Here is a 7,490-nt window from a genome sequence, read left to right as displayed (position 1 = left end):
TCTTGCCTGGAAAATTCCATGGACTGAGGAGCCTGGTGGGCTGCAGTCCATGGGGTTGCTAAGAGTCGGACCCGACTGAGCGACTTCCCTTTCACTTTTCACTTTCATGCATTGGAGAAGGAAATGGCAACCCACTCCAGTGTTATTGCCTGGAGAATCCCAGGGACGGGGGAGCCTGGTGGGCTGCCGTCTATGGGGTCGCACAGAGTCAGACACGACTGAAGCAACTTAGCAGCAGCAGCAGCAGATGTCTGCAAGCTGTGGCCTGAGTCAGGTGTGGCAGGATAGGAAATGGCTGATGGGTTTTAAAACAAGATGGCCACCGTTTGGTTGCCTGCAGTGCTTAGCTGTGATGTTCCTCTCCACCCTCCTGACCTTTGGTGGAAATCCAACACTGATACTACTTTGTGCCCGACAGTGCTGAAGAGCTAAGGGGCTGGAGTGGGTATCGGGATCCAGCTTGGGGAGGAGTGGGCCTGGAGGCGATGGGCACAGGGTGAGCTGCTGCGTGGAGAAAGAGAAGTTGCTCTGTCAGCCTCTGAGTTACTGGGGAGGTCACTGGTCCCTGCCAGCTGCAGGCTGGGCAGTGTGTAAGGATGTCCAGCCCCTGAAGTCCAGCACATGCTCTGTTCCCCCTGTCAGAAGCTCTGGCGCAGGGCTCTGTCTGCCTAGTGTGGTGCCTTTCCCCAGGCTGTGTGGGCTGGCAGCAGCCCTGTGTGGAGCCTCTGCTGAAAGCTGAAGACTTAAGGCCTCTCCGGCAGCAACCGCTTGGGTCCCTCACACAGTGCAGGTCCTGGGCTGCTGCTCTAGACCATCCTGAGTCAGAGAAAGACCCATAGGGCCTCATCCTAACTCCTAATTCCGCCTCCTGCCTCTTTCTGGGGCTGCTGTAGGCCCACCTCCTCTGGGCAGCCTGCATCCACAAGTGCGTCCAGCCTGTGGGACGTCAAGGACAGAAATGGGGCCCACAATGGGAGTCCCAAGGGGTATACTACGAGCCGTACAGCATCTGCATTTTCTGATCAGAGTTTGGTTTGCTTTGGTTTTGAAGTTAGAGCAGACTCGAGGGTTTGTTTTTATTTATCCATTCCTATAGTTTATAATGAACCTGTGCACCAGATACATTGATTTTCTAATTTAGTCTCACAACATACCATTGAGTATTTTTACTCCTAAATTACAGATGAGAAAACTGAGAGTCAGGGGACCCAACCCCTGTCTATATGGTACAGGTCTTCCAGTTTGGTACAGATGGGGAAGCAGCAGCCTGGGCTTCAAGTGGGAAAGGGGGAACCAGTGAGGGCTGTGGTTTTCACTTGCTTCCACTGTAAGAAAGGAAGAGTTCGTTTCAGAGATGAGAAAACCGGCCAACTGTGTCCAGGGACTGGCCTGAGCTCACAAAGCTTGGCTGGGGTGCAGCCAGGATGCAAACTCTCCTTTGCTAGTCTGGCAGAGGAACTCAGTGTAACCCCCAAAGCAGTGAGTGCAGGGGCAGGCCTGGGGATAGGGGAGGGTGGGCATGGAGTTAGGGGAACAAAATCAGAGTAGAGGGCCGTGGACACCCCCACCCCAACACCCACCCTCTCTACACTTCCTTATCCCAGGCTAGAGGGCTTTAAGGACCCTGAGTGACTAGTGGGTCCTGTGGACACACACAGAGGCCATGCATACCTTGGCATAACAGGCGTGGCAGAGTGCAGGACACAGAACAAAGGGGGAATTCCCTTGCAGTACAGTGGTTAGGATTCCGTGCTTCCACTGCAGGGGGTATGGGTTCCATCCCTGGTCAGGGAACTAAGATTCCTGCATGCTGTGTGGGCTCAACCTTGAAAAAAAAAAGAACAAGGGGGTGAGCCAATGAATGTATAAATGAATGGGAAAAGAATGAATGAAAAGCCATGTTCGAAGGTGTGGCTGTGCTTCTGAGTGGTTGCAACGTCTGCTCCTGGTCCTCCAAGCTCCTGTGAGTCTGGCCTGGCTGGGAAGGCTCCATTCCAGGCACGCTGGCAGGAGTGCAGGGCTGGGAGTGAGGAACTCCAGCTTGGGGTCTGCTTCTGTTGCTCCCTGGCAGTGAGAGCTTGAGCAGGTCCCTTCACCTGGGCTGCCCCATCTGCACGACTGGCCTACTAGCCCACAGCTCTGGCGACTGCTGTCCACTACAGTCCACTGAGCTCCATGAACTGTAAGGCTCTAGACCCATGTTGTCCTTGTAATGAGAAGAGTCAACAGCCCTGGACAGAGTCCACAGGCAGCAGGGTGGGCAGGAGATTGGATGGGAAATGGGGAGGGGTAGAGGCTGAGTGAGGGCTAGGGAGGGGGCAGGCCTCCAGTACTGTGGAGACGGGGTGCTCTTGGCTGTTCCAGGACAGACCCCCACTTGCATGCACACCCCCAGCTGCACAGCCCAGTTTGGTGACCTCCACCCCTTGGGTTCACCTCCAGCTCACTCTGGGTTCCTCACATCCACACTCTGGCCTAGTCTGCCTGATTGCCCCACAAGGTGGGGGGGCAGTTATCCTAATTTTATACCCGCAGAAGCTGTGCTTCAGGGAGGTAAAATGACTCACCTAAGGCAACACAGCTAAGAAGCAGCACAGGCAGGATGTGAGCTGAGGACGGGGCACCTCCAGCCCAGAGTGTGGGCCTCTGACCTTCAGTGCCCTGGCCCTGGGAGCACATTCTTAAGCTCAGGGAGGGTCCTCAGTCTACTCTGAGGCCTGTCTTGACTGGCCATGGGTGAAAAGCCCCGCACCCTGGTAGAAGTGTATCAGATCACAGTGATGGTCCTGGCTCCCCAGGGACTGGCTCCCAGCCATAGCCCTGGGGGTGGGGCGGTGGTTAGCACTCCACCCACCCTGAATGGAATCTTGGAGTCAGCCAATCAGAGGGCCCCTCAAAGTCCACAGGAGTGCGTGGGACTGAAGGGGTTGCAGGAGTGGATGAGAGGTGGCCCCGGTTCTGGGCCGGCCCTGATTGAGGACTGAAGCAGACTGTTCGTGGAGGGCAGACACAGGCTGTGGTCAGATGGGCCCAGGGAGCTGCCCAGGTCTTTCACATCCAAGCCAGATCCTCTTCCTGGGTTCACCAGCTTCCCCTGCTGCCTCCCACCGCCCCCACAGTCGAGCTGAGTAGTGGGAACAGTTGCCCCGCAAATGCCTTCACATTTGCCCTTGGCGCTCATGGCTTTATGCTGCCCCTTCTAGGGAAAACTGGGGCCACGGTCACAGGCAGGGCACAGGGTGACCAGAGCCTCATACTTCTGCCCTTCACCTTCAGCACCCATGGTGCAGGTCAGAGGATGCCCCCATGGACTTGAGGGTGCGTAAGGAGGATCCAGCCAGGGGCAGTGGGAGCCCTCAGATTGCCCCCTGGAGGCAAGGAGCCATTGGGGGGTCTGAGTCCCTTTTTCTTAACTGAACAAACCCCCTGCAAGGCCTTTTGCCCTACTAGGATCACCCTGGTGTGTTTCCTGGCTCTTTCCTCAGACTTGGGACAGGAATGAGGATGGAGCTGGAACTGGAGTGGGGATGAAGATGGGCTGGGAACTGGAGACTTAAGAGCAGGAGACTTTATTGGAAGGGTCTGCCTGGCCCTCCCCTCCAGCAGGGAGCCTCTGGAGGGAGGAGGGATGGGGGGGAGCGGGGGTTGGCTTTCTGGCCTTCCCACCATGACTTACAGGACTTCTCCTTTCTAGAGAAGGGAAAGCAGACCTCGACCCTGCACTTTCTCGGGGTCCCGAGGCTTTCTCAGGAACTGGTCTGAGGAAGGAGTGGGAACACAGTCTCCCTGAGTGCTAATGGCCTTCCGGGCCTGATCAAACACCTGAGAACACTGGGCACTTGAGGCTTACCTGGGGCAGGAGCATCAGTTCAACAGTCAAAGACCCTGTAGCTCAGCCAGGTGAAGGGCCTCCTTGCCTGAGGTCCCACAGCCACGAGTGGCAAGTTGGGATTTGGGACGGGGTTAAGTGGCTGGTGGCTTTTTAAATTTTTTTCCACCAGAGCATCCTTAAGAAAGCCATGCTTATCCCCAGGAAGGAGGCATTGATGGGGAGTTTTGGCACCATAACAGTGAGGCAGGAGTTTCAAAGCAGTGGGACTTTTCTAGGCTGAACTGGAGACTCATTGCAGGGCAGACCGGGCCCCGGCCAAGTATCCTCCCCCAGTTGCTCTGTACTTGCCTTTCCGGCTGCTAGGGCTCCAGTCTCAGGGTTGACCACAGCCTGGTATCAGCCCCAAGCCACCCCAGTCTGTGGGTTCTGGCTTGGGGTGAGGCTGACTTCCTGTTTGTCTGTGTCCCCTGCGCCGTCCAAACTGGCTGGTTACCTGGGCCTGACGTGCCCTCCCTCACATCCTCCCCTAAGCCTCAGCAGTACCTGGTGGGACCCGCATCCCTGTCAAGACCTCTCTCCCTGGGTCAGTGCTGCTCTGAGTCTGGGAGACGGAGACAAAGGCTGTGACCCTCATCTCCTGCCCCATGGCCTGGGTCCCCGCACGCCGCTTGCCTGCCTGCCACTTCCATAGCACTACGGCTCGCCCCACACCTCACATCCTGTGATTCTCTCTGGAACCTGGGAGCTGTTCCTATGACTGTCCCACTGTTAAAGATGTGGAAACTGAGCTCAGTCAGGGAACATCTCAGCCTGCCCCTGACTCCAGAGACTCTCCACTGTGCTGCGGCCTCACACACCCTGACAACCTCTCACACTGCGCCACTTCCTTTTGTCTCCTACAGTGGGGCCTTTCTGACCCCACCAGCCACAAGCCGTCCCCACCCCACCCTTAGCTCCCTGATCTGACCCTACCCTTTTGCCCCCTTCCCTTGGGGACTCAGCTGTCTTCTTAACTTCCCCTGCCTATCACCCTGATATCCCAGCCAGCCAGGGGTCCCTAAATAAGCAGAGCTGGTGAGAAGGTGTGTGTGGGTGCTGAGAAGGGTCCCAGGGATTGCTGGGAGAAGCCTTGTCCTGAGGCTTCTAGCCCCCTACTCCAATCCCAGAGGGGTTCTTCAGATGGCTCCCTTGCCCAGTGCTGGGAAGCCCACATCAGCTGAGGGCACCTCTGGGTGCAGGGAGACTGATGGGGCCTTGCAGCCTGGCCCCTGGGCCTGCCTGAACCTGCCCAGCCCTGGGCCCTGAGGTCATGGAGACCTCCTCAAACCCCTTCCCGGGGGTGCTGTTCAAAGGCAGACAGGCCTGATGAGGTGCTAATTACTGAGCTAATTGGAGCTGAGTGAGCTACAGATGGCCTGGCTGACAGGAGGGAGGAACTGCCCAGGGGAGGAGGCTGCCCACAGAGCGTGAGGAGGAGGCCCAGGACCAGAGTCGGCTGTGTTTGTTCAGGAATTGTTGATTTACCAGCCCTGGCCAGCTGTCTTGCGACATGTCCTGGTCTCCTCCACACCTCAGCCCTGGCCCTGGCTTTCTCTCCACAGGAAGACTTGTGCTCTGAGGCCACACATGTTGGAAGGGATCTTTCCTGAGCACTGGGGAGCAGAGTGCTCTGCTCCAGGGAGACTGGAGGAGGAGGGAGGTCAACCCTGTCCTGGTGTAACAGGAAGGAAAGGGACAGGGTGCAAACTTTTGAAAGAATGATATAGCCCAAGGACACAACATAAACCAATTAGAATCAAATGGGACCAAGATGGCAGACAAGACTAGACCTTGATGCTCAATCAGCAAGTGAAATGACACACCCAGAGGTGTCATGACAGTTCCAAGGCACTGTCAAAAGACCAAGGAGTGGGCATGACCCAAATCTTGGAAATCTCCACTCTTTCCTCAAAATAGATGGAATAATCCTCCCATTCATTAGCATATGGAATTCAGTTCAGTTCAGTCGCTCAGTCATGTCTGACTCTTTGCGACTCCATGAACCACAGCACACCAGGCCTCCTTGTCCATCACCAACTCCCGGAGTCCACCCAAACTCATGTCCATTGAGTCGGTGATGCCATCCAACCATCTCATCCTCTGTCCTCCCCTTTTCCTCCTACCCTCAGTCTTTCCCAGCATGAGGGTCTCTTCAAATGAGTCAGCTCTTTGCATCAGGTGGCCAAAGTACTGGAGTTTCAGCTTCAACATCAGTCCTTCCAATGAACACTCAGGACTGATCTCCTTTAAGATGGACTGGTTGGATTTCCTTGCAGTCCAAGGGACTCTCAAGAGTCTTCTCCAACACCACAGTTCAAAAGCATCAAATCTTCGGCTCTCAGCTTTCTTTATAGTCCAACTGTCACATCCATACATGACCACTGAAAAACCTTGACTAGATGGACCTTTGTTGGCAAAGTAATGTCTCTGCTTTTTAATATGCTGTCTAGGTTGGTCATAACTTTTCTTCCAAGGAGTAAGTGTCTTTTAATTTCATGGCTGCAGTCACCATCTGCAGTGATTTTGGAGCCCCCCAAATTAAAGTCAGCCACTGTTTCCCCATCTATTTTCCATGAAGTGATGGGACCAGATGCCGTGATCTTAGTTTTCTGAATGTTGAGCTTTAAGCCAACTTTTTCACTCTCCTCTTTCACTTTCATCAAGAGGCTCTTTGTCTAAGATGACCATTATATCTACTACTGTGGGCAGGAATCCCTTAGAAGAAATGGAGTAGCCATCATAGTCAACAAAAGAGTCCAAAATGCAGTACTTGGATGCAATCTCAAAAGCAACAGAATGATCTCTATTTGTTTCCAAGGCAAACAATTCAATATCACGGTAATCCAAGTATACACCCTGACCAGTAATGCTGAAGAAGCTGAAGTTGAACGGTTCTAACTAACACCCCCAAAAGATGTCCTCTTCATTATACGGGACTGGAATGCAAAAGTAGGAAGTCAAGAAACACCTGGAGTAACAGGCAAATTTGGCCTTGGAGTACAGAATGAAGCAGGGCAAAGGCTAATAGAGTTTTGCCAAGAGAACGCACTGGTCATTGCATTTGAAATTACCTAGCCTACAAAAACTAACCATGCCATATATGGCAGCTGCACTCGCCCTCTGTAATGGCCCACACTCTGTCTATGAAATGTGCTTCTCTCTGAATCTGAATAAACCCCTTCTTACTTATCACTTTCTCTCTCACTGAATTCTTTCTGCCATGAGACATCAAGAATCTGAGCTTCATTATCTGAAACCAGGTACCATGGGTTTTGGCTGGGTTTGAGTCCCATGCACATGGGCTCAAGTCCCAGTCCGTGGTGAACGGTTTCACTGGGGTGGCAGGTGTGGGGCTGGGGCCCCTTGGGGTGCAGTCACTGAGCTGGGTCATTGCGAAGGGGTCTGGGGCTCATGCCAGCCCTGACTCTTTCTGGACCTTGGCCTGGGCCCTGTCCCTCAAGAACAGACCTGTGTGGCCTGGAGAGCCCGAGGAGGTGGATTTGTGCTCTGTAATGAAGGAGGCTCACAGATAAGGGATGAGATTGATGCCCAGACAGAGGGTGGGGGAGTTAGTATGGCCATGTTGATGCAACTTTTAAGGATTCTCTTCACAGCCCAC

At 54.3% G+C, this 7,490-nt stretch overlaps 1 long non-coding RNA gene across 2 annotated transcripts; it reads right to left on the bottom strand.

Moving 5' to 3' along the window:
- Positions 1 to 1,191: 1,191 nt before the first annotated feature.
- Positions 1,192 to 2,772, bottom strand: LOC129634098 (uncharacterized). 2 transcript variants are annotated; one of them, XR_008705421.1, is made up of 3 exons: positions 2,568 to 2,772; positions 1,672 to 1,825; positions 1,192 to 1,325 (listed from the first exon to the last, which is right to left on the bottom strand). It is a non-coding gene; the product is annotated as an uncharacterized LOC129634098 (long non-coding RNA). The 2 variants fall into 2 exon arrangements; XR_008705420.1 differs by lacking the exon at positions 2,568 to 2,772 and adding an exon at positions 2,437 to 2,502.
- Between the last annotated feature and the right edge of the window lie 4,718 nt (positions 2,773 to 7,490).

This window comes from Bubalus kerabau, chromosome 19, assembly GCF_029407905.1.
Source record: "Bubalus kerabau isolate K-KA32 ecotype Philippines breed swamp buffalo chromosome 19, PCC_UOA_SB_1v2, whole genome shotgun sequence".
NCBI lineage: Eukaryota > Metazoa > Chordata > Mammalia > Artiodactyla > Bovidae > Bubalus > Bubalus kerabau.
Note: the sequence above shows the minus strand (reverse complement) of the source record. Positions and strands in the feature narration are given on the sequence as shown.